The 25625-nt window shown below is 44.8% G+C and overlaps 1 protein-coding gene across 3 annotated transcripts in view; it reads left to right on the forward strand.

Moving 5' to 3' along the window:
* Hivep3 (human immunodeficiency virus type I enhancer binding protein 3) overlaps window positions 1-25625 on the forward strand; it is a 396986-nt gene that overhangs the window by 81702 nt on the left and 289659 nt on the right. For 2 of the 3 annotated variants that reach the window (XM_021200432.2, XM_029539623.1), the window contains exon 1: window positions 2458-2914. The gene's annotated coding sequence lies outside the window, so the exon portion shown is untranslated. Of the gene's footprint in view, window positions 1-2457; window positions 2915-25625 lie in introns of those variants that run through there. The other variant, XM_029539622.1, reaches the window with a different exon arrangement.

Genomic DNA, 25625 nt, shown 5'->3' on the forward strand with positions numbered 1-25625 from the left:
CTGCCTCCCGAGTACTGGGATTAAAGGCATGTGCCACCATGCCCGGCTATGTCTCTGCATTTCTTTATACCCATAATCGTCCTCCAGCCTCCATCTTCTGAGCCCGAACTTTCTAGGACCCTTTCCTGGGAACCTGTGCAATGACTTCTTCAAGGTCTGTGCAGAATCTTCACAAACTTTCCTGCCCCAGACCTCATGACTCTGAATCTTTTACTCTTTCAAATGCCTACATCTTGATGGCACAATCCTTGGTTTTCACTGGGACCACTGACATTTTGATCACATAAGTGGCTCTTTGTGTGTGTGTGTGTGTGTGGGGGAGAATGAACAAGAAAACATATAGGAGCCTCCTTTATCATTCACCAAACCAAAGGCCTATGTGTGGAATTGGGGGAGGAGTCTAGAGCTGCTTCCCTGTGTGTGGCTGGACCACATGACCTGTCTGCCTGCAAGAGTCCTCCTTCGAGCCTAAATACAACTAACGTTTGAGAAACAACTTCCACACAAAAAGCTAGAGAGATGGGGCTTAATATTGGCAGAGAACAGGATGAGGTATGACTGAAGTGCTGAGTTGAGTTGCTTTAAATCTGCAGAAGACAAGGCTCCTGTGGGTCTCTACAAAGACAATTGAGTCTTAGAAAGCTGTGGGCTTCAGACTGCATGAAAGCCAAGCAGGGGCAATTGAGAGCTGGGCCCTTAAAAGAGATTTGGAGAGAGCCCAAATCTCCTTCTGAATTCCTGACAGCTTGACCATATTATGATTCTTGCTTGATGCTGTTGTATTAGAGGGAGAAGAGCAGCAGAAAACAAAAAAATTGTTTTCTCAAGCCTTCCTGATTTTTTAATGTGAAGAATGCTTTTGTCAGGAACACATCCTAGATCTTTCACCAGGGATGGAGACATCTTTCATTTCTTCACAACATGCCGCTCCTCTTCCTTTAACACCACAGTGGCAGACACTCCTGCCTCCTTTGCCCCTCCTTCCCCCCCAGGTCTGGGTAGAAGAGATGCTTTGAGAAGAGTGACAGGCTCCCTGTGGTAGGTCTGTGCCTTGTCACCAAGCCTCCTAAGCTCAGGTCTGTGGTAGCCACAGGAGAGCTAGCTCCATGCTGTGTGGCTGGTGACATTTCCGGCTGCCAGTGCCCAACCAATCAGTGACAGACTCAGCTAGCCAGGACGATGACACATGAAATATGATCATTTTCTCTAAAGAGTCTGGGAGGGGAGGGGGCTGGTTTTGGCTGGAAGGGTGAGGCAAACAGCTAGGTAGAGAGAGCCAGGCATGGGTTTCAGTGGTCTGCCTGGCAGGACCAGGAGAGGGAATGAGACTTGGGACTAGAGCTGGAGGGACCTGTCCTAGAGTGGCCCTAGGCACACAGTGATGGACGAGCCTGCCGATGGCCAGGAACAGGGGGCAGGTAGCAGGCCCGGGATGATGCTCTGGGGCTCTTGGGTGGAAGACACTGGTCTTCCTTTCAAACAAGAGTAAAGTTACTTTTGGTTTTTTCTCAGTGGTACCTCTTTAAAAGCTAAAACAAAACTGGAATAGATGCCATCTGGGTGGCTGAAGTAGTTGGCATGCACATTTTAGGCTGGGGATGGTTTATCTCCCTACACTGTTGTTAACCTTCATGCTCAACTTTGTTCCAACCTCCCCCCCCCCAAAAAAAAAAGTTAAAAACAGAACAGCAATGACAGCAATGAAACCTTGCTAACAAAACTTTAAAGGGGAGCCAAATCGGAATAGTCAAACACCTAAGCCCAGGTGGCGGTTTCAGTGTCCGACCTAAGTAGAAGACGAACTGTCCTAGAACGGGAGCTGGGATTGAATCTCAGGGGGATCAGAGATGGTACCAGAACCATCCTTTGGGCTGGGAACACCTTTCAGTTCCCTGAGACTTCAGGGCAGGGCAGGGCAGGGGCAGGGGCAGGGCGGGGCGGGGCAGGGCAGGGCAGGGCAGGGCTGCGTGCTCTGGGATTAAGCTGGGGGTGGAGGGTGAGCTTCAGCAGAGACTTCACTGCCTTCAGCAGTGACACTCTGGCCCTTCGGGAGGAATAAGGAACCCCAGAGGGGTGACCCCTGTTTTGAAAAGTCTGCTGAGAGTCTAACCTATTGAACATGAATGTTTAGAAGTGTTCATGTGCAGTGCTATTCATCATTGGAAAGCCCATTATGCAATAAAGGTGTGCTTCACTTATATCCTGTATTTGCATGTTTCTCCCACCATGTAATGTATTATCCATGTGTACAGGTATATGAAAGTCAATGAACACTGTCACTGCCTGCAATTTGCCCTGTGTGGCAATAGGCCTGGTTCTGCCTTCTTTCAGTATTCCCAGCCATGCTATTCAAGTGATAATTGGTGTACTGTATCTTTAAAAGGTTAAAACCCCTTTTAAAAAAAAAAAGGTCTGGACTCCTAGTGGAAAAGACAAGCAGGGCATGGGTTGGCTCTAGATTCAGAAAGCAGCTGCTGATTAGATTCTGTGTCTGCGGGCTGAATTTATTCCGTGTTTCCAGCAGGAATTCAAGAGGGATGCTTCTGTTTGGGTTTCTGATCGTGATTTATATTTATTCAGAGGAATAACAGAGGGTGGATCTGTTCCCGGAGCGAGCATGCTCACCACCAGCCGACTCTCCCATTATCCCCCTGCCTAGTTTGGTGCTCCAGTGTACATGAGTATTCCGTGTGCATATGTGTGTATACAAACACGCATGCACGCCTGGATGGACAGACATACGCACAGGTTATTTCTTAAGAGCAATTCCTTCAATAAGGTCTTTACCCCTTACTTGAAACAGGTGTTTATGAAAAAATGCACAATATCCCGACTGACCGGAATAATTGAAGAAGGGTGCTGGATCCGTGGGTCAGAGAACACACAGGACCAGCTTGCTACCCCAAGGCTGAAGGTAGGGGACTCTGGGTTTTTATTCCGCGGATGGATTCCTTGCGCTTTATTTTTCCCTGATTGTGTTTTCTCCCGCGGCCGCCACCGGGAAGTGCCACAGTGCTGGGATTCCATTTTGTCGCTGCCTTTCTCACGCCAGGTGTCTGGGTGGCCGTGGCGGGGCTGGCAGGGTGGCCACGGTGTGCCTGGTGGGCTGCGCGCTCGGCCTAGCTGGGGGAGCGCGAACCTCAAGTGACCCCCGCACGTCAATCACTTGCAGCCGCGGCTGGGCTGTAACCCTGTGCGCGCCGCGCGCCCCCCGCGATAGCTCAGCTGCGTTGCGCTGCAGACCTGGCTCCTGGGCCAGGCTGCTGCTCTAGGGTCAGGCCCCCAGAAATGTCTGTTAGTGCTTGGTAGAAGGATCATATTGGTCTGATGCTGGGTGCCAGGACCGAAGGGAGAGATTTTTCTCCCTGCTCACAATTCTGCCACCCCCTGAAAACGATTCCACAGGGGTGGGTGGGGGGTGGGGGGAGAATCACACCTTGTCAGTCCTCTCCCCAAAGCACACTACACTATACCAAACTGAAGTAGGAGTGGGGGTTGGGGGAATGTCTTGCCCTGTCACTAATAAAGCAGGTGCCCCTTCCTAGATGTCCCACATTTCACCATATTTTAAAATGGGAACACTGCTGGTGACAAACGGCCCCTGGGGAGGTGATGGGCAACCAGACTGGTGGCTGGGACAGAAGTAGTGGAGTAGAGGAACTTAGAGATCTGTATGGACTTCCTTGAAGCTGGCTGGTTTGGTTTATACTGCTTGTCAGGGTCAGGACCCTTTCTGTGGCTTGACCTGCCCTTGAACTTTGGGGACAATGTTTGCACAAGAGCCTGTTGGCCTAGAGGAGTGGTACTGTGGTCCTCTTTTTGCTTTGCATCTAGAAAGTTCTGGCAGCCTTTGGTTTTGCAAGGCGGTAGCCAGGTGCCCCGGAGATATCAGGCATGCTTTGATTTTTTTTTTTTTTTTTTTTTTTAACCCAGGCTTGCCTTCTGTTGTTGGGGTGGGGGTGGGGAGTGGAGGGATGGGAGGAAGAGAACAAGGCATTTGTTGAACTAACCTCTACAGAAGTGTTCTCCAACCCATGTTTATGTAGTTATGTAATCCCAACTAATGATCAGACCCTGTGCCCAAATACTAGCATCAGCCCTCTGCACTCAAGTTGGGTGCTTTTGTTGTTTATAATGTCTTTATGTAATTATGTGTGGGATGATGGCAGGAAGCATGTGGGGACAAGGAAGAATTATTTGAACAATTTGAGGGTCAAGAACACAGGCAAAGGGCAGGCTTATTGCTCAAGGACAGAGGTCTCAGAATTGGGTTGGTGTTGATCTGAAACTTTCCCACTGAGTTCTGCCCGGGTGGTACTTGTCTGAGCTTTGTGTTGTAATCTCGCCCCTCTCTGTTCCTGGAGAAGTATATAACCATCTCTGCAGGGCCCTCCGACTCCTAACTCAAGAGGATAAAGGACACTGGGTCTGGGGTAGCCACTTAGGTGCCTCCAGAGGAAGGGCCAAAGAGAAGTCTGTCCTGCTCCCCGAGGCAGTTTTACTCTGGGGTGGAAAGAGCCCCATGTTGGTGGCTCTGCTCAAGTGCAGACTTGGGAGCTGGAGGCCCTTTCCATCCTTGCATTGCAATATTGGAGGTTTTACAAGGTAGGAGCATAGCTGTCTTGTGAGGAGCTCTGCAAGCAGGAGAGCTTAGCTCTCCCTTCTACCCAACTCTGTAAAGTGCCCACAGTCCACAGAGCTCTTAATACAGAGACCCAGATCATGTTCCTTACCTACTCCTCCTGGGGCTGGTGGGCAGATTTGTTAAATTGGTTACATCTGGCCTCCTAAGACTAAAATTATTTTCTGGTCCTCAAGACTCTGGTACAGCAGTTGACTGGTGGGGGCGGGGGGGGGGGATGGAAATGTTGTTGCTTTAAAGGCTAACTACTACTGTGTGCGCTGTAGATCAAGATGTACTCAATTGGCACTATTGTCAAGCTGTCTCCGCCCATTGTATTACAGCAGTGGCCACCCTCCTCAGAGTGCAGAAGTGTAAGCTGCTCTTGGACCCCTGCCAAATGAGCCAGGGAGGCATTTAGTGTGTGAAAGGTTCAGGCAAGAGGAGATGCATTTAGTCTGAAGTCCCGGCAGATTCCAAGATCTGACTTGATGGAAGATAACATTAAGAAAGCGGTGTGACAACTCGATAGCTTTCAACTTGTCTTTCTTCCTGCTCAGCAAGTTCCTCGGTGTCTTTCAGGGTTTTATTTATTTATTTATTTATTTATTCATTCCCTTAGGCCCTGACAGACTGGTTTCCAGTCTACTACCCCAGGGGGAGTCAGGGCACATTTTACCATTCCCTAACTGTACCAGGACAGGCAGGGCAGGGAACCCGGCTCCCTGAGCAAGCAGCTCTGCTCTTTATCTATAACCCTGGTGGAAGGACCAGAATCTTGAGAAGAGGATGAGATAGATCAGAAAGCACCCTGTGCTCTGCAGCTGGGAGGCCTTGTAGGTGCCACCCAGTCTGGACTGCACAGCCGTGAGGTGTGAAGCAGAGAGACAGCCATCACCAGGCTGTGGGTGTGAACTGCACCCTGCTTCTATTGTTGGTGCGAATTTCAGACCCTCTTTCAGGACTCAGCATTTAATTTAAAATTCTAAGCGCCTTGCTAAATGCACTTAGAAAATCTGGAGAAATCATTAAAACTGGGCGAAAGGGTTAGGGAAGTTGTTTTTAATCAAACATCAGTAATAATAAAAATAACAATGTTGGAAACAGGAGAAACTGAAAAAATTATGTCTAAAGGCTATAAGAATTCAAAATGTGGGCTTTTAAGATTAGCAGAAGCATTTAAGCAACTTAATAAAATGTTATATATTTTGGTGCATCTTTTAACCTGTGTATACCAAGAACAGTTTAATGGATGTTTTTGTGCCTTGTTTAAGAAGGCATGTGGGCTGGGAGCACAAACCAACTGAGTTGTGGTTGGTTTCTGTTTAGCATGGTGTTTAGAGAGAAAATGCAGCTATTTAAAAAAGTAGCCTGCCTCCCAGAACCCCTAAAGTTTCTGGATAGCCAGAGGCTTGCCAATCAAATCATAGTACAGCTATAAAGTCCTGCTGGGAACTTGGTGATCTTTGGTTAGCATTTAATAGAGCTGTACTATATATTTTTAGAGAGGTTTTGATTTAACGTTTGAGAATCCTGAGAAAATGATCTTGGAACTTTCATGTATCTTCCTGTGGTGAGAGATACACTCCAGCCTCTGAGCCAGTGACATTATGCTGCAGTTGAAAGAGGGCTGATAGTGGACTCGGGTAGAAGAGGTGGGCTCTGGTGGCATAGCTTCTTATGCCTTTTTAGGGAAGGAGGGTTGACCACTGCCACTGTACTGCTCCATTGGATAAATGAGTTAAGATGTTATGACCACACCCCAGGGGTAGTGGCGGGGATTATTCAATTCAGACATTGTGCTCAGAACTGGAACAGTGTCTGACTTACGTGAGGACAGAGTGTGGCCCAACCCTCTGCCCATGTGCTCAGCTGCAATTCTTTAACACAAAGGCAACAGGAAGAGCACAAGTAGAAGAGAAGGAGGAAGGTCCATGCTTTTGGAAAGAGTATTTTTTACAGTTTGGTCCATCTGTGGAAAATGTGAGGACCTAACAAAAAGCAAGTAAACAACAGTGCTTAAGGTCTGAATGCATACATTTACTGTCAGATCCCATCTCTGAAAGAAAATGCCCATTTCAGGTCATTAGATAGAACTAGAAATGTTCAGAAGTATTTAAAGGCTCCACGTCTTCAAGGGAAGTGGCATCATTGTGATGAGTTGAAGAGAAGTGATTCCATGAAATCCCAAGATGGTGGGAAGGCAGAGTATGGGAGTTGGTGATGTGAAGTGACTGAAGGCCCGTCCCTATCTACAGGGCTGTCCTGCTGGGTCACTGTTGAGAACACTTGCTTGGGAAGTAGGATGGCAAGTATGGGCTCTGAAAAAGATAGATAAACTTATATATGAGTGAGGGGCTTTCCCTTCGGCACTAAGTGTTCCTGAATGCCAACTGGAGTTGAAATTCTTGTGGACAGAGAAGTATGGTGGAGCTTTACTCGTAGACATTTGAGGCACGAGCCAAGACTAGCCCTCAAACGTAAGGAGTGAAGCAGAGAGAAGCATAGAGATCTTGGGATCTCTCTGAGCATCCAGGGCCCTTGGGATAGACGTTTGGGGTTAACCTTAAAACAAAACAAAAACAAAAAACACTCATGGTTACACAACTGGATCCAAAGAAAAGCCAGTGAAGGAATAATGGAAACAACCAGTGAAAGCACTATTACAAATGATGTGTGAGGGGCTCGTTTGGCAAAGTGTTTCCCTTGCAAGCATGACAGTCTGAGTTCAATCCCTAGATGTGGTTAAAAGCAGTCGGGCGTAGTGGTGAGGGACTTAAAAATCTCGTTGCTGGGGAGACAGAGACAGGGGATCCTTTGTGCTCATTGGCCAGGCAGCCTAGGCTACTTGGTGAGTTCCAGGCCAGGTACCTGGGGAACGACATCTGAGGTTGTCTTCTGGCCTCCAAGGGCATTCTGCATACATACACATACACAAATACACAAGAACATGTACATGCACACACATACATGTACACATATATACTCCTATATATGAACATGAACACACATATACATATTAAAAATAACATGACATATTCAGTTGAGTCTATGAATAACTTTAGTCTCTTCAGTCATTGTCTGCATTTCCAGGCCCAACATGAGGTGGTGAAGCTAATGAGTCCTGAAAGAAATGAACGTCTTTGACAGACAGGGGGAAGGACTTTGAAAACCTTTTAAAGATCTAATGTGGTAGGTCCTTGATCGCTACCTCTCAGACTCCTGACCAAGGCCCACGTTTGGAAATGCAGAAAAAAAGATAGCATAGTCTCTTCACTTCCTCTGGCTGTGGCCGCAGGTCAGACGCCAGAGGCGAGGCGGGAACCACCGGCACCCTGCCTTTGCAAGTTGCAGTTCTCATGTGAGAACTGTTCACTTCTGTGTGTCTTTTGGCATCTTGGGATGAGCAGATTGCACTTTGGAGAAGGCCCAGACCATTGGTTCCTCTTAGCTGTGGCCTTGTTACACAAAGTTCACATTTGGTTTCAGATAAAACGACAGATTGGCATGGGCATGGCTCTTAGGGGTCGATCACAACGAACTCCGAGAGTGAATGTTAACTACAAATGCCCGTCTGCTGGGGTGGTCATAAAAAGGAAGCATGTATGCATTCCCCAAAACGTCCCAACTCCCTGGCCCTCAGAATAGACTTACTACAGTATTAGAAACGCTCTGACTCAGCAAACCTTGGTGAGGGTGCTGGACCACTCATAGTGAAGCATGCCTCAAGGAACCCAACGGACACATTGCTATGCAAAGCCAGGCAAGAGAGATGGCAGCAGCCACTTGCTCCCTACCCTTGTTTAAAAGACTTCTAAAGTTGAAATGATTTCAAGGGATTTCTTAAAGCATAATTATGATCGCAGCAAATGGAAGAGCTGGAGCCTACTGTGCTCTGGATTCCATTTTCTGCTCAGTGGGCATCCTTGCAAGGGTGTCTCTGAAATGATGGGGAAGAGCCACAAACTATCCAGTTACCATGTGGGGAATCTTTCCCAGCAACTGAGCTGACAGTCTCTTATTCTTTTAAATTAATTGTAATGAAAAAAATAGAGAAGACGTTTAGTAAAGTATTTAAATCATACATGTATAAATTGTATCTAAGGGAAAACAGTACTGCCAACACTCAGGACTCCCTTGTCCACTTGAGAGAAAGAGAGTTAGAAGCCCCTCCTCCATCCATCCCATTTCATCTCCACTTCTCGCTGGAAACCATTTCTCAGACATCTCCATGTCTTCCCCTTATTTTTCTTTATTCCTCTTATATTTGTGTCCATAAACAATATCTTGCTTAGGTTATGGTGCCATATAAGAAATGGAATCATATTGGTATTTTGTTGTTCTGGTGTCTAATAAATGTGGCCCAGGAGCACCAGTAAGGCTGCACTGATTGACAAGCAGCTGAGCTATCCCAGCAAATTGCTCCTTACCTGATCAATACTGAGTGCAACTCTGATGCTTTCTGAGTCCTCCCTCCTCTCTAAGGTCCAAAGCAGGACTGTAATACTGTGGGAACCACCAGCGGTTGGATGCTTTACTCCTTGGGCTAGTCACATTGTTGACTGTAGCTAAAATGTCTTCATTTATGGGATAAGACAGGCGCATCATGGTTCATAACTATCTTATTATGAATAAGCAGGTTCCCAGGATTTTATACCTGTAAGCATTTCTGGTCAACCCCCCTGCTGAGCATGTACCTTCATTCATGGAATAAACACAATAGTAGAATTACTGGTCACAAACTGTGAATGTTTTCAATGCTATACGGTAGTTTCAAATTAATTTCCACTAGCTTGTGCAAATTCACTTCAATAAAAATTAATTTCCATTGTGCCAAATACACACACACACACACACACACACATCCTGCTGCAGTGTAGAATTGTCTGTGTTGCTTCATTCTCTTGCCAATGCTTTATATTTTGTAGGATATTGCCAGATGTTTTTGTCAGTCTTATGGAGTGTAACAATAGCTTATTTGGTTGTATATATTTGATCATTTCAGAACTTTGTATGAGTTGCTGGCCTTTCAGGTTGTGTGTGTGTGTGTGTGTGTGTGTGTGTGTGTCTGTGTCTGTGTGAAGAACCTTCCACGTCTTTAGACTGTTTATTTTAAATCAGTGTTCTATACATTTTTCTAGTTATGTCTGAATTCTTTCTATTCTCAAAGCTGTTACTCTTCTGTATACAAGTATCTTCTCATTCATGGCTCTTTCAGTCTTTTAAAGTATCTTTAAGGAAATGGAAGGTCTTGATTTAAAGTAATAAAGACATATCTATCTTTTCTTTGTCATTAAGCATTTCATATTTTAAGGACATTCTGAAGAGAAACACTGTCTTCTAGAAGTTTCAGGCTTTTTCTTTCATGTCCCCTGAACTTAGCGTTTTCTGTGAATTTGATATTTATCATCAAAGTAAGGGTTTGCCCTTTTTCTGTAATCTGTGAAGGCTTTAAATATTTTATTTTATTTATACTTAGTGTGTGTGTGTGCATGCATGTGTACATGCCATGAGACAGCTTGCAGGAGATGTTTCTTTTCATCTACTATGGATCCTAGGGATTGACTCAGATCATTTGGCTGTAAGTGCCTTTTCCTGCTTAGTTGTCTTGCCTGGTCTTTTAAGGCTTAACAACAACAGCAACAAAAATTAATGGGATTTTGAAAATTGCTTTTCTTTATATTTATTGAGATTTATGTATTTTTCTTCCTTAAATTTGTTAATATATGGTGAACTGATTGTCTAAAATTAATCTTGTTTGCCTAGAGTACACTTTATTTATCATAACAGGTTCATGTTTGTATATACTCCTAGATTCGTTTTGGTTATATGTTGCTTAGAATTTTTGCATCTGCATTGTGATTTCCACTCCTTATCCTCTCCTTGTCATGTTTGATATTGAGTTTGAGCTAGGCCTAACAGTCTCTCTTTTCCTGTTCCTGAGAAGGGCTTTTGTATGGCTGGTACTATTTTTTTTCCTGAAAATTTGAAATTTTTTTTTTTATTTTTTATTCAACTTTTTCAGTAGTTAGTGGATAATCAGGTTTTAATCTTTTTCTTGACTCAATTTTGGTAAACCATCTTTTCTATTTTATTTGACTTTTAAACATTTGCTATCAACTTATTTTTAACAGGAGTGTATCTTTTAAGTTCTGTTGGGTCTGTAGCTGTGTCTCCTCATTTCCACAACCAATGCACTTCCTGGTTCTGTTGTCTTCTAAGATTTAAAGAACCAGTTGTTCATGATCTTATCATTTATTTTCCAGAAAATACATTTTTATATGATTTAAAATTTTTCTCCTGTTAGCTTTGAGATACTGTTACCTCTTCTTTTGAATGGTGTTTTTAATTTTCAGGTTTTTTTCATTATGAACAGCATCAACTCCACATTTCTACTTTAATTTGTTACATGTCTCTGACATGTATTACCTTTATATCATTTGGTTTTAAGTATAGTTTCCACTACATTTTTTTTTTTTTTAAGAAATCTAGGTACTCATTTTGCTTGTTACCTTCCGGTTATGAACTTCATTTTTTAAAATTAGATATTTTCTTTATTTACATTTCAAATGTTATCCCCTTTCCTAGTTTCCCCTCCAAAAATCCCCTATCCCCTCCCCTCCCCCTGCTCACTAACCCACCCACTCCTGCTTCCTAGTCCTGGCATTCCCCTATACTGGAGCATAGAGCCTTCACAGGATCAAGGGCCTCTCCTCCCATTGATATGATGCTCTACATATGCATCTAGAGCCACTATGTGTTTTCTTTGATTGGTGGTTTAGTCCTAGGGAGCTCTGGGGGTACTGGTTAGTTCATATTGATGTTCCTCCTATGGGGCTGCAAACCCCATCAGCTTCTTGGGTGCTTTCTCTAGCTCCTTCATTGGGGACCCTGTGCTCTGTCCAATGGATGATTGTGAGCATCCACTTCTGTATTTGTCAGGCACTGGCATAGCCTCTCAGGGGACAGCTATATCAGGCTCCTGTCAGCAAGCTCTTGTTGACATCCACAATAGTGTCTGGGTTTGGTGACTGTATATGGGATAGATTCCCCAGGTGGGGCAGTCTCTGGATGATCATTCCTTTAGTCTCTGCTCCAAACTTGCTATTAACTTCTAACCTAATTTTATGTTAAATCACAAATGTATGCGTAAATATTGACTTTTAATTTTAATTAATTTTTTGTGATAAGGTTTCACTATATAGCACAGGCTGACTTAAAACTTACTATGTAGAACAGGCCAGTCTTGAATTCAAAGAGATCTGCCTGCCACTTTCTGGAGTGCTGGTATTAAAGGTATGAAGTACTATGCTTGGGCTAAAGCCCAACTTTAAAACACATTAATGATAAAGTTGAGGATGTGGTCAATTTTCATCATGTTATATGAGTCTACTATATAAGTTCTATATGCATAATAACATATGCAAGAATTATATGCAAGTTCTAGGTCAAGCGTCTGGATTATGTTGGAGATATCCTTTCTATCTTCACTGTTTCTGGTTTGTTTGACTAATTATCAAGAGAAGTACAGTAAAGTCTCCTGCATGATTATAGATTTGATTTCCCTTTTGTAGTCTTTCCATTTTTTGTTTTTATGTATTTTGAGCCCTTGTTATTAGAAGCCTGCATGAGTTTAGAATAATTTTGTATTTCATGTTAATTGAGTTTTGCATAACAAAGTAGATCATTTTCTTTTTGATTCTTTTAGTCTTGAACCTTATACGGACTGATATTCACATAATTCTGCCCACTTTGTTTTGTTTAATATTTTCTGGTAGAACTTGAAATATTATTATAATTTTCTTAATGAGAAGTTAAAAACAATTCTTATGTTTTTGTTTGCTTGTTTTTGAGAAGGATTTTTATTTGTTGTTGGATAAAGCTATAAATTGGCTTTTTCTCCTCAAAGGTTATTCTGCTTGTCACTGTATCACCTTGTCTCATTGTCACCTTTCAGATCTAGTGTCAGTCTTGGTTTTCCTTTGAGAATAATTTTTTTTCCTTTTAACCTACATTTAAATGTTTGGTGTTTGTCTTCAGTATTCCATGGTTTCACAAGATGTTCAGTACATGCTACTATCTCATACTTAATCTTCACAGTCAGGGGAAATTCTCCTTTTGTCCCCTCTTCCCACAAAAAAACCAAGCTCAAGGTCACTATTATCTGCAAATGTTCTCAAGCTGGCATGTAGCATTTGGCTGCCTTTCTAGACTGCAGTTTTTACTTTGTTTTGCTTGCTTACATTTCTCACAAAAAAATTCCAGCTCATTAGTCATTCAGAAAGATGTTTTCCCTATTATACCCATTTGTATTAATTGTTCCCAGTAAGCTGGTACTGTCTATCAGGAAATTTCTACAAGGAAATTCTAGTCCTTTGGGTCATCTTTAATACCACAATGGATCTTAATACTTACCAACCACGGAAGAGTCTGCTGAGCCCGTGGAAGGATGTCTATATACCCTCAGGGTTTTGCAGTGGTCAGTCTATCCCCTGATCTAGTCAGCAGAGAGGATGGTCTATTCTTCCTAAGGCAGCATTTCAGGCTCCTCCAAGGCTAATGGAGATGTGTTGGTTGTCAGTGTGCTTTAACCTGGCAGTAAAAGAAGTTAGACTCCAGAGAACCAAATAACCCTATTTAAAAATGGGGTACAGAGCTAAATAAAGAATTCTCACCTGAGAAATACTGAATGGCTGAGAAGCACCTAAGAAAATGTTCAACATCCTTAGTCATCAGGGAAATGCAAATAAAAACAACCCTGAGATTCCATCTCACACCAGTCAGAATGGCCAAGATCAAAAACTCAGGTGACAGCAGATGCTGGCGAGGATGTGGAGAAAGAAGAACACTCCTCCATTGCTGGTGGAATTGCAAGCTGGTACAACCACTCTGGAAATCAGTCTGATGGTTCCTCAGAAAATTGGACATAGTACTACTGGAGGATTCAGCAGTACCATTCATATACCCTGGGCATGTACCCAGAAGATACTCCAACATGTAATAAGGACACATACTCCACTATGTTCATAGCAGCCTTATTTATAATAGCCAGAAGCTGGAAAGAACCCAGATGTCCCTCAGCAGAGGAATGGATACAGAAAATGTGGTACATTTACACAATGGAGTACTACTCAGCTATTAAAAACAATGAATTTATGAAATTCTTAGGCAAATGGATGTATCTGGAGGATATCATCCTGAGTGAGGTAACCCAATCACAAAAGAACACACATGATATGCACTCACTGATAAGTNGATATTNACCCAGAAGCTCGGAATACCCAAGATACAATTCATAAACCACATGAAACTCAAGAANAAGGAAGACCAAAGTGTGGATACTTCTATCCTTCTTAGAATGGGGAACAAAATACCCATGGAAGGAGTTACAGAGACAAAGTGTGGAGCAGAGACTGAAGGAATGACCATCCAGAGATTGCCCAACCTGGGGATCCATCCCATAAACAACCACCAAACCCAGACACTATTATGGATGCCAACAAGAGCTTGCTGACAGGAGCCTGATATAGCTGTCCCCTGAGAGGCTATGCCAGTGCCTGACAAATACAGAGGTGGATGCTCACAGCCATCCATTGGACAGATCACAGGGTCCAAAATGAAGGAGCTAGAGAAAACACCTAAGGAGCTGAAGGGATTTGCAGCCCCCTAGGAGGAACAACAATATGAACCAACCAGTACCCCCAGAGCTCCCTAGGACTAAACCACCAATCAAAGAAAACACATAGTGGGACTCATGGCTCTAGCTGCATATGTAGCAGAGGATGGCTTAGTCAGTCATCAGTGGGAGGAGAGGCCCTTGGTCCTATGAAGGTTCGATGCCCCAGTATAGGGCAATGCCAGGGCCAGGAATGGGAGTGGGTGGGTGGGTGAGCAGGGGGAGGGGAAGGGATAGGAGGTTTTTGGAGGGGAAATCAGGAAAGGGGATAAAATTTGAAATGTAAATAAAGAAAATATCTAATTAAAAAAAAAGTCTTATGAAGGCAACAGTAAGTGATTCTGAGTCGCGATCAGCAGTTTTGCCCTTATACGCAAAAGTAGTTTCTAGGGACTCAATTCTTTCTCCACGGCAAACTGAGAGAGCAGGTGGATTTGGGCTGGTTTTCAGCTTCATGCATTAACTGTTCTGCTTTTGTATGGTACAGCTCTCTGCCACCCCAGACCTGAAGTAGAGTAACTCAGGCTTAGAGGTAGACTCAAGACCCAGGACAATTTAGCTTGTCTTTTATAGATGCCTCTTTTCTTCCTGATCATAGCATAGCAAAGTATCTACCTCCACACTACCCTCATGTATTCAGTTTCAGTATGCTAGGGATTTTAGAGTTTCACTCTTTTGTATGTGGTGGTATATTGAAGGTATCCAGTAGGTCTCCAGGACTGATTCTCTCGCCTTCTAGCAAACAGGAAGGTGGGGGTCAGCTGGCATCTTGAGCCCTGTGCCCTTGCCCATGTGTCTGTGCTGCACACGGCTGAACTCATCTCCCAGGGCTCTTGGCTGAGGAACCTCATAACACTCTATCCAAGAGGCCTTGACTAGTGAGTGACTCTGCTGTGGCCTGCTCTCAGGCAGGTGGGCCCTGCTGCTCACTTCCTCAAACACTTTGGAGCAAGGGCAGTTGGTTTGTTCTTGTCCCCTTCCCTTCCTGTGACCCTACTGTTGGGGAGGGAGGGTACAGCAGATGGGCTTCCTGGTTGCCAGGGACCTCCTGCAGCCCAGGGGAGCTAACAATGCCAATCTTACTTCTGTTCCTATCCCTGGGTCTTGAACATCTTTATCCATTCTCACCAAGCAAGGTTGATATGTGCCGGGAGGAAACTGTCTTAGATGGTCATATAAGCACTGGATGGATAAGGGGTCCCTCTTTCCATCCCTGCTTCCTAGAGCTTAAGATGAAAATAAATCATCTAGTTGAGTCTAGGACTGCAACCCCACCTCTACTTACATTCCCAAGTGGATGAGACAATAATTCAGGATCCAAGAAAAGGAAGAGTGGCTTGTTTTCTTTACCAGAGGAAAACTCTCTTCCTCCCTTTTCAGACCGAGTGATCCATAGAAAGGTGCTCTTTTATTTCGAATGTATGAGATTGTACCTAGGAGGCCAGTGAAAGCCTTGTAGGCTTGCCAGCCTTCTCTGTAGGTCACTGGCCAGTTCGATAGAGCATCTGCTCTTTGAAATAGGCTGAGAAGCAGGAAGTCTGGGTTTCTGATTAGCTCACTAATTTGTAATGGCAGTCCTGGAAGTACCTGGGATCCTGGGGCCTGGGAAGAGAGGTGGTAAGCTTTGGAAGGAGAGAACAAGATGAGAGTGGAGAGTGGAAGAGGAGATGGGAGAAGAAGAAAGAGGGATGAGCAAGGGAAAGAGAAAGAAAGAAGGAAAGAATGATGCGGAATGAAAGAAAGAGGGAAGGAAGAAAAGGAGGGAGAAGAGGACAGAGGGAGAGATGGGGTAGGAGTAAAGGTCTAACGCACAGACAGCCCTCACTCTGGCTTCAGCACCCAGCACGTGTCAGTTGGCTGACCTGACTCAGGTAGCTAAGACCGTCTTTGACCATCTTACCCTTTCGTTCTATCTCCCAAGTTCTGGGGTTACAGGTGTGTGCTCCGGTGCTCAGGTTTTTGTTTTTGTTTTTGCAATAGTGGGGATCAAACCCAGGGCTTCTTTCAAGCTAGGCAAGCACTACCAGCTCTGCTGCACCCCTGCCCCCACAGCTTTTATACCCATTTACCAGTGATAGAAGTTTGGGTTGTTACTACAGTCGAACTCTCGTGAACAAAACTGCCATGGACGTTTACGTACATGTCCTTGTGTGCTGGAAGGTTTCGTTTCTTTTGGGTAAATACCCGACCAGGTCTATGTTGGAATGATGATTTCCTGTTTCTATACCAATCTGCCTATCATTGGGTTCTGTTTTCCGTCTATGAAGGAACATCAAATTATTGATTATGTTGTTGTTGTAACAAAATAGTGTGACAAATGTTACTTAAAAAAGGATGAATTTATTTTGGCTTACATTTTGAGGATGCACATTATGGTAGGATGGCGTGGAGGTAGGAGTGTGAGGCAGTTGGTCAAACTACACCCCAAGTAAGGAAGCAGGAAGGGACGGGCTTACTTTTTCCTTTCCATCAGTTCTGAGACCCCCACCTATGGAGTGGCCGTGTCCACAGTTACCGTGGGTTTTCCATTTCAGTTAACCTAATCTAGAATCTCCTCAGGCATGCCCAGAAATTCATCACCTGAGTGACCTTAGATCTTATTGATAATCAATATTAACCATTCCAGCTAGTGACAGGTGTTAGACAATTAGAGTCACTTACTCTAATTGTCCACTGACCTGTTTGACACCCTCTGTAGGAAACTTGGTGTGAGAAGGAAGAACACAGGCTCTGGAGTCAGACTTCCACCCTGATTTTGTCATATACCACGTGACCCTGCACAAGTTACTTGATTTCTTTGTGCCTCAGTTTCCACACCTGTCATATGTGGAAACCTCTTTTGTGAGATAGAAAAAAAAAGTGTGTGTGTATATATATATATATATATATATATATATATATATATATATATATATGGCATGTCTTGAATACTCTGCATTTGAAGGACTTGACAAGGAGTAACAGGGTCTGAAATGTGCATGCCAGATTTTGTAACTGCTCACAGTGGGACAGCCATTCTTTTTCCTGGCATTATGCCCTTTGCCCTCTCATCGAGCAGCATCTGTACTGAGTGGACCGTGCTTTCCCCATCACCACTTTTCTTCCAGCCTGGAGATGGGCTGCTGCCTTTGTTGCTTAAGCTGAAGTTTTGCTCCTAATTAAGCACCTGTGATCTTCCTGCCTCAGCCTCCCAGGGATTATAGGAGCCTCAGCTTTTTGGTGTGGTCCAATCCTATCTCAGATACAACAACCAACCAACAAAGCCTGGAAATATCCTACTGTCCTCTGAGATACTTATTGCTTGGCCCTCTTCTGAGTCAGCTTCCATGGGGCTTGAAGCCCTGTGCTGACTAGAGACTTAGCAAAGGGACCTCAGGCCCAAGAATACCTGTTCTATAGCTCTGCACAAGACATGACTGTCAGGGCAGCATCCACTGTCAGCACAGTTGAGGAATCTCAACTTGAGTTTCACATTTCTGCAAGCTAAACTCCCCTGGGAGGGCAATGCTGTTATTTAGATGGAGATCGAAGTCCGTTGAGTGAATGTTGGAGACAAGGATGTGGCCCTTCATCTCTTAATGCAGAAATAGAAACCCTTTCTGGACCCGACCTTTTTCTTTCTCCAACAGGAAGAACAGGAGAAATCAAACAGTAGGACTGACCTCTGAGAGTCTAAGGGAGGCCTTGTGTAGACGCTGATCGTGCAGTCAGGGGTTGGCAAGAGACTGGCTTTGTTGTGTTTTGGTTTGGTTTGGTTTGGTTGTTTGAGACAAGGTTTCTCTGTCACAGACTGGCATGGAATTCACTGTGTAGCTCAGGCTGACCTTAAAACCACAATCCTGCATTACCCTGCTAAGAACTGAGACTATAGACATGCAACATCATGCTTGCTTTATAATCAGGTTCTTTTTGTTTAATTTTTGAGAATTTCATATATGAGTACTTCATGTATTATCACTTCCCTCTTCCCTTCCAACCCTTAACTACCTCTCAAATCAATGAGTGCACACACACACACACACACACACACACACACACACACACTTAGACTGACCACTTAGGACAGGATCAGCTATCAGGGCCTTTTCTCTGGGGAAGACTGATTCCCCCTCTTTCAGCAACCATTGGTTGCCTATAGTTCTTCATCTAGGGGTGGGGCCTATGGGATTTCCTCCTTTTATATTGGGATAGCAGCTGGTGTTGCCTTTCAACTGGTCTTAGTTATGAGACCATATTGTTGAGATTTCATGAGTTCAGCTTCCCTCCCTTGTCTAGAAGACACTGTCTAGCAGCAAGTGAGAGGACAACTTTGGAGACTGGCTCTCTCTGTCCATCACGGGTTCTGGGCATTGAATTCAATTTGTCAGACCTTTGCAGAGAATTCTTTTTACCCTCTAAATATTCCTCAGGGTTTGTTTTTGTTTTAAAAAAATTAAAATATAATTATATCATCTTCACTTTCTTCTTTTTTGTGTGTGTATAAGTGCTTTGCCTGTATATATGTCTGTGTACCACAGATGTACCTGTTGCCCATGTAGGCTAGAAGAGGGTGTTAGATACCTTGGAACTAGAATTACAGACTTTACAGACTATTGTGAGCCACCTGGGCGATGGTAACCAAACCCAAGTCCTATATAATAGCAGCAAGTGCTCTTAACTGCTGAACCATCTCTTCAGAATTAGCAAACTATCTACACTGGCTCCTGGGGGCTGGGAAGAACAGGAACCAAAGGAACGTGGAGAGGCTGATTTTTCTCATTATCTCTCTCCTGACTCTACCCTGGCCTTGGTGGTGAAGCTGTGGATAAGTTGGCCTTGAGGGCATGAGAGTAGGAGATCTGGTCCTGTCCCTTGCCAACTATGGCACTTGGGTGAGCTAGCTGGGGTAGTGCTGGAGAGAGGTCTCTGGTGGTGTAGATGTGAGAAAGCTGGTGGACTGACCAACTCAGCTTCCATTCAGGCCCAGATCCAGGGCTTTGAGTTGGCCCACCCTAGCATCTACCCCATCTATGAATTGCTAGAGTATGTCAATGGGCTGGTCCTACAGATCCAAAGCTGCAGGATCTCTGTGACACAGGGCAACAATAGGGTATCAGAGAAGTGTCCCCGTGAAGATTAATACTGATAGTGTAGCAGGAGCCAGAAGCCTTGAACCAAACTAAAGACTCATTGCCAAAGTATATACTGTGTGATACTGTACAGCCTCCACTGTGAGATACTTGTTTGTTTTTATTTTTTATTTATTTTTTGTGGGCTTTAGATATGAAGGGATGGGGAGACGAATGGGACTGGAATGTATGATGTGAAATTCACAAAGATAAAAACATGAAGGAAAAAAAGAGTGTGAACTTTGGGTTGTGCAGTAGCTCAGTGGTAGAGTGCTAGCCTATGTTTGTAAGGTTCTGGATTCAATCCCCAGCATCCTTACCACAAAACAGTTAGAGGAAAGTAAAGACCTTTATTGGGGCATAGTGGTACATGTCAGTTACTCTAGCCCTCAGGAGGCCGAGACAAGATGAATACCATAAGTGGGAGCTAGCTTGAAGTATAGAGAAAGTTCTGGGCCAACAGGGGCTGTCATAAAACCTGTACACCTGAAGTTTTTCTCTGAAAGAAGCCCCAGATAGAACACTCTAGCTAAAGAGTAGAAGAGGTTATGTTAGGGACCAAGCAGAGAAGGCAAGAGGAGTCATGATACTGGGGCTGACGAAGTGGTGTCACCCTTGATGCAGGATTGGCAGACTGAGGGCCTGTGTGGGCACACCGACTGTCCAGAGACCGCCTTGGGCTCCAGTGGCTGCGCTGTGTCAGGACTGGCCTTTCTGCACGAATCAACTGAGACTGGTTGTCCTTTCATGAAGGGATCAAGTTCCCCAGTGTTTGCCTGGCTAATTACTCCCTTACTTGTGCTCATAGACCTGACTGTACTGAAACCTGTGGGTTTTCCTGTTTGCCTCTGCTTGCCCTAACAAGGTTAGTTTCTGTTCTGCAGAATGGCTTGCAAGGGGGCTCTGACAGCATATTTTTCAGATTGCTTGATGAAGCCAGGCTTTCTGTTACAGTTAGACAACACTTCATGATTTATTTCCAAGGAGGTATTCTTGGGAGCTTCAGGAACCAAGCTGTGGGGAGCCAGGGGAGCCTTGGCTCTTGCTCTGGAGCAGAGGACAGTTCTAGCCTCATTAACCCTGGCTGTGGTCGCTGGCTTCGGGCTACAATGTTTAGAAACTTGGTGTTTGAATGTGCAGATGGCAGTATAACTGAAACACACGTTGAGGCTCTGCATCGACATTTGGGAGTGGCTACATGTTGTAGAGGAAGTATTTGAATGATTGTCCATCTGTGGGAGGTGGAAGGGAAGCAGGAAACACATGGGATGTGGTCTTTGGTCTCTGTGATCAGGGATAATGCAAACAATGTGAAGTATTGCAGGCCTGAGGAGGAGATGCTGACACTTGGTGAACACCTTCATCTAAGGGAGCAAGATGGAGAACAGTGTGCCCTGAGGTATGTTACCTAGCATGCAGTCCTAAAAGCAAGGCACCATGGGAGTGTGAGCCATCACTGTGCTGCATTGTGGAGTCCTGATTCCCCCCCTGCCCCCTGTGCCTTGGTTCCATTGATAAAGCAGGAGAGGAGAGAATACTATGGCATAGAGTAGTTAAGAAGATTAAGTGGCTTCATATCTACATATTGCTTCAGGTAGTGCCTGGCACTTCAAGACACATATACATCCTTTGTAAAAGACACAAAGGAACCTGGAACCCTGGGAGGATACATAATTGGTGCAAAGGCTGCTGAACTAGGCAACTCTCAGGTAGGAACCTAGCATCCTGCTGATCTGTAGCCAGCTTTCCCAAACTTGCCACCACTGGTATTCTGAGCCACACAGCACCTTCATATGGACTGCTGTCCCATTCACTGGGGCAGAACGCAGAACAGTGAGGATGGCTTCTGATTACTGGATGCCCATGCCCAGTTGTGACAACCACAGATGTTTCTATTCTTTGCCAATGTCTCTGGAGTAGGGAAGTTGCTCCTATTTGAATGCCACTGTGTAGAGGGCTCAGTGCTGCTGAGGACTTGCCAACAATTTCTGTATGAGTTTAAGAGCCAGAGGATCAGGATGTCTGCTGTGAGATAGGGTCTATGATACATGATAGGAAAACTGCACTCAAGAAATCTGGAAAAACAAATACAGTGACCCAAACAAAACCTGCACAATGACCACATCAACTGACATGCCAAGCTGGAAATCTTACAATGCTCTTCCCCTAGATGAAGAGCTATGGGCAACTAATGGCTGCTGAGACAGGAAGAATGGGTCTTCTCCAGGGATCCAATCCAAAGTGGCCAGCCCTAAGCTGGTGCTCATATGAGCAACACCAAATGGAATCAGCAGGCTGTATTTTTATAAACATACACAGACATATGTAACAATAGTTAATGAAGAGATCATGAATTTGAGAGGGAGTGGAGAGGACACAAAAGGAGTTGGATGGAGAGAGGGAGGGGTGGGAGTAACGTGCATATAGTGCTCATGTATAAGATTCTCAAAAACGAAATAAACAAACCCAAAAACTCCAATAAGTCTAGTTCCTAGCCGTTGCCTTCACCCTCCTGGATGAGCTCAGGGCACGGCATCCCTGCTGAGTGCTTGGACTACTCTCCCTCCTCTTTCTCTTGGCTGGGAAGACATCTGGGTGAATTGTTCTCTATGCGTGCACCAGATCATGAGGTGGGTCAAGGAAGTGTAGCTTGTGGTTCTCTACACAGTGGTCAGCGTGCCCTTGCAAGTACAGCTGATTGGCTTAACTAGATTTAAACTATGTAGGACCCCAGAGCAGAGGGGTCGGTGACCAGAGGACATATGTCAGTGCCTTGTCGTGAGGATGCCTTCTTTGCTTATTCACATTTTACACACCTATGTCTTTCTCTTCACTTCCTGTCCTTCCTTTGCTTTTTTTTTTTTTTTGCAGCCTTTGCACTTCAACATGAAACAGAGATCAAGCTGAGCTTCAGTGCATCAAGGCAAGTGTGGGATGGCACAGAGCTGTTGTGTCCTTGATACCCATTTGCTGGTTCTGTGTCAACCCTGTTTGTAAGGAAATTATTGACCAGCTATTTAGTGTCTCTGATGAGATCTTAGGAAAGTCCCAGCCAGAGCCATGAGCTACTCTCAGCAGGTGGATGTGCAGTGTGCATTTCTTTTTCTTTTCTTCTTCTTCTTTCTTCTTCTTCTTCTTCTTCTTCTTCTTCTTCTTCTTCTTCTTCTTCTTCTTCTTCTTCTTCTTCTTCTTCTTCTTTTTTATAAAAAGCTCTTGTGGTTGCACTCATTATAAAAGATGTAAATGGAGTTCTACTAAGTCTTGCTTTCTGTGGCTCAGCGATTGGTTTTATGGCAGTAGCTCTGCTGTGGGTCTTGGGTTTCCCTTATTTTCCTGACACACTCCATTCCTTTCCCCTGATAGATATCTGCTCCCGCATTGAACTGTTGATATGTTCTCAGGAATCAGTCATGTCTCCAGTGCTGATGGGACCAGTCATACCTACTGTTTCCTTCAGATCTCTCATAGACACATCCTTCTGTGAGCATGGCACATTCCGTAATATGCTGGAATCTGTATCTTCTCATGAGCAGTGAAATCAGGGAGGGAAGATAAGACTTCCGGGCACCTGGTCCAAGGGAGCTAGCTCATCAGCTGGAGCAGTTAACCCCTGCTTTCCATGGAATGGTGCCGCTTGCCATCCAGCCAGTGTACAGTGAGCAGCCCAGTGTCTTCTGGGACAGGGGAAAACTGAGGGGCACCAACCTCCACAGGATGCTATGAACAAAAATGTACTTCCCTAGCTAAAGGGAACCCCACTCAACTGATGTTTGCTGAGTGCCTGCTCGGGACTGTGTTGGGGACACATGGAAGTTCTTGGCCAGAAGTTTTTGGCCCTGTGGCCTTGAGGAGACTTGACTTTTCTAGCTTATCTCTTGGCATGGTGACGTATGCTCTACTGTTCCACACCACTACCATTCTAAAGCTGAGAAGTACATGTAAATGGAAATGTTGTTCTGTGTTGACTCTACATTCTCCCCACAGCAATGCCAGCTCTCTTCTGTCCATAGAAAAACTAAGCTGTGGTGTTGGGAGATCTGAGCGGGGCTTTCAGCCCGAGGTCAGCTGCTACTTCCCGCGCTCTCACCATGCTCCTTGCTGGGAGTGAAGTGTTTATCTGAGTATGGAGTTAAAAAGGAAGGGTGGAGAGTTTGGGAACATGAGTCAGACACCAGTCAAGCTTCCTAAGAAAGGACCAGGGAGGGTTGAAAAGAGGGCAGTCCTTCTCAAGAAGTGCTTTTATGGGGGTTAGGTGGGTGCCTTTGGGGTTCTAGGACCTCTGAAGACAAACATGGGTGTGTCAACCCACCACATCAGCTGGCCTTCTCCTTACAGGGCCCTCTGTGGTATGGCCTCCCAGGTAGGCTAATCATTTAGATTCACTCTTTCTCAGCATTAAGTGACCATGAGCTGAGGTCAGGGATGGAAACCTGAGTGGGCATCACAAATTGCAAGTATTTAAGCAACTTTGCCCAGAGACCTGGGTGAGCTGACTCCCTGTTTCTCGGCCTCCTGTGTAGCCTTGTAGACAATTGTCCCATCATTGTCTGGTCAGCCTGTGTGCTACCCAAACTCAGAGTGAGGACTCTGTAAACAGAGCAGTGTGGGCTCGAGGCCCCCCAGCATTAACTAGTTGGGAAATTTGATAAACTTCTCTGAACCTTGGACTAATGATTAAATGAGAAATGACATAAAAAGACCGCATAGCTCTTCAAAACCTCACCTGGTTGTTACTTGGCCTTGGGAATTGGGTTCTTCCTGCCTTGTCCCACATTTTAGGCCCATGCACCTTCTCTACTTTAGCTTGTCTTCACTTTTCTGGAAGCTCTGTTGGGTGCACAGGCAATTTTTGGAGCCAGTACTAGACCATGGCTGCTAATGTATGCAGCTGCCCAGCCATCTGCCCCCTTTCTGCTGTCACAGCTGCTTTTCCTGTCAGCTCAGTCAGAAGCACTCACTGTAGATGACTTAAAACGACACAACAACCCAAAGGTGGGCACTACTGTCACTATCCCTGCATGCCCTGAGGAGACCAAGGCACAGAGCTATTGACTTACAAGCCCAAGGGCATACGGCTAGCATCTCACTGAAGCAGGAGTGAACCTGGTCACTCCAGAATTTGACTTATTTCCCACTGAACTATCTCTTAAAGGTGTTCACTGCATGGTGAGTGGGTGGGGCAATGTTATTATGATAGAACTGTTGCTAGCTAGTAACTAACTCTGGGCAAGCCTCTCACAGCTTCTAGACCCATTTCTTTGTTAGAGGATCTGGGATAGGACTCTTGTTTTTGTTGCTGTTTGTTTTCAAGTCACTTTTCTGTAGTGAACTCACAAAACTCTAAGCTAGATAATGATAGCCACCTAAACACAGACTTGCCCAGCCCCAAACTCTATGTATCTCCGTGAACAGTACAGTTAGAAAGGTTGTCTTAAACCCAGGGAGCTGCATCTAAGGTTTTATACACTCACCATCAATTATTTTATATGGACTTGTCCACCACCAAAAAAGAAAAGAAAGCAACGACAGAGTTGAAACTAAAAAAAAAAAAAAAAAAAAAAAAAAAAAAAAAAAAAAAAAAAAAAAAAAAAAAAATTAGGTTTATATTCTCTTTCGTGTTTCGTGTCTGTTTGCCTGAATTGGATCCTGATGGAGCTCCCATGAGGATTAGATGCAGTGATGAGGGAGGGTTAGGTGTGTCCCAAGGTCACATCTAAGGTTTGGGGAACTGCTGCCATCAGTGTCACCTCTGAAAGAAGAGTCTGTTAGCCCTGTTGGGAGCTTCTTTCCTCCCATTGCTGCTCTCAAGGGGTCAAGTCAATGTCCTCCCCAGGGGCTCCCATCTTCTCTGTCTGCATACAACTACTATGTAGGGAAAATGTGGGTCCTTCACTCTACCAGGTGAGCTTACTCAAGACTACATTGACCTTTTGGTCTTTGGAGCCAGGCCTGCAGGAGAGTTGAAGCAAGGCATTCTTTCAGCTCTAGCAGCAATGGCATTGCCTTCCTGACTTCATACAGGTCTGGGTGGCAGAACATGACCAGGGAGTGGCCCGAGGCCCAGGACACGGCTGGCACTGTTGCTGGCAGCTCTTCCTCTGATAGTCTAAGCATGCAAATATATAACAGCAAGGCTTGGGATGCAGTGTGTACTTTACAGCCAGTATGTGTGAGTCCATGAGTGTATGCCTCAGAGGCAGCCAGCCTGGATCCCAGAGCT

This window comes from Mus pahari, chromosome 6 (genome assembly GCF_900095145.1).
Source record: "Mus pahari chromosome 6, PAHARI_EIJ_v1.1, whole genome shotgun sequence".
Taxonomy (NCBI): domain Eukaryota; kingdom Metazoa; phylum Chordata; class Mammalia; order Rodentia; family Muridae; genus Mus; species Mus pahari.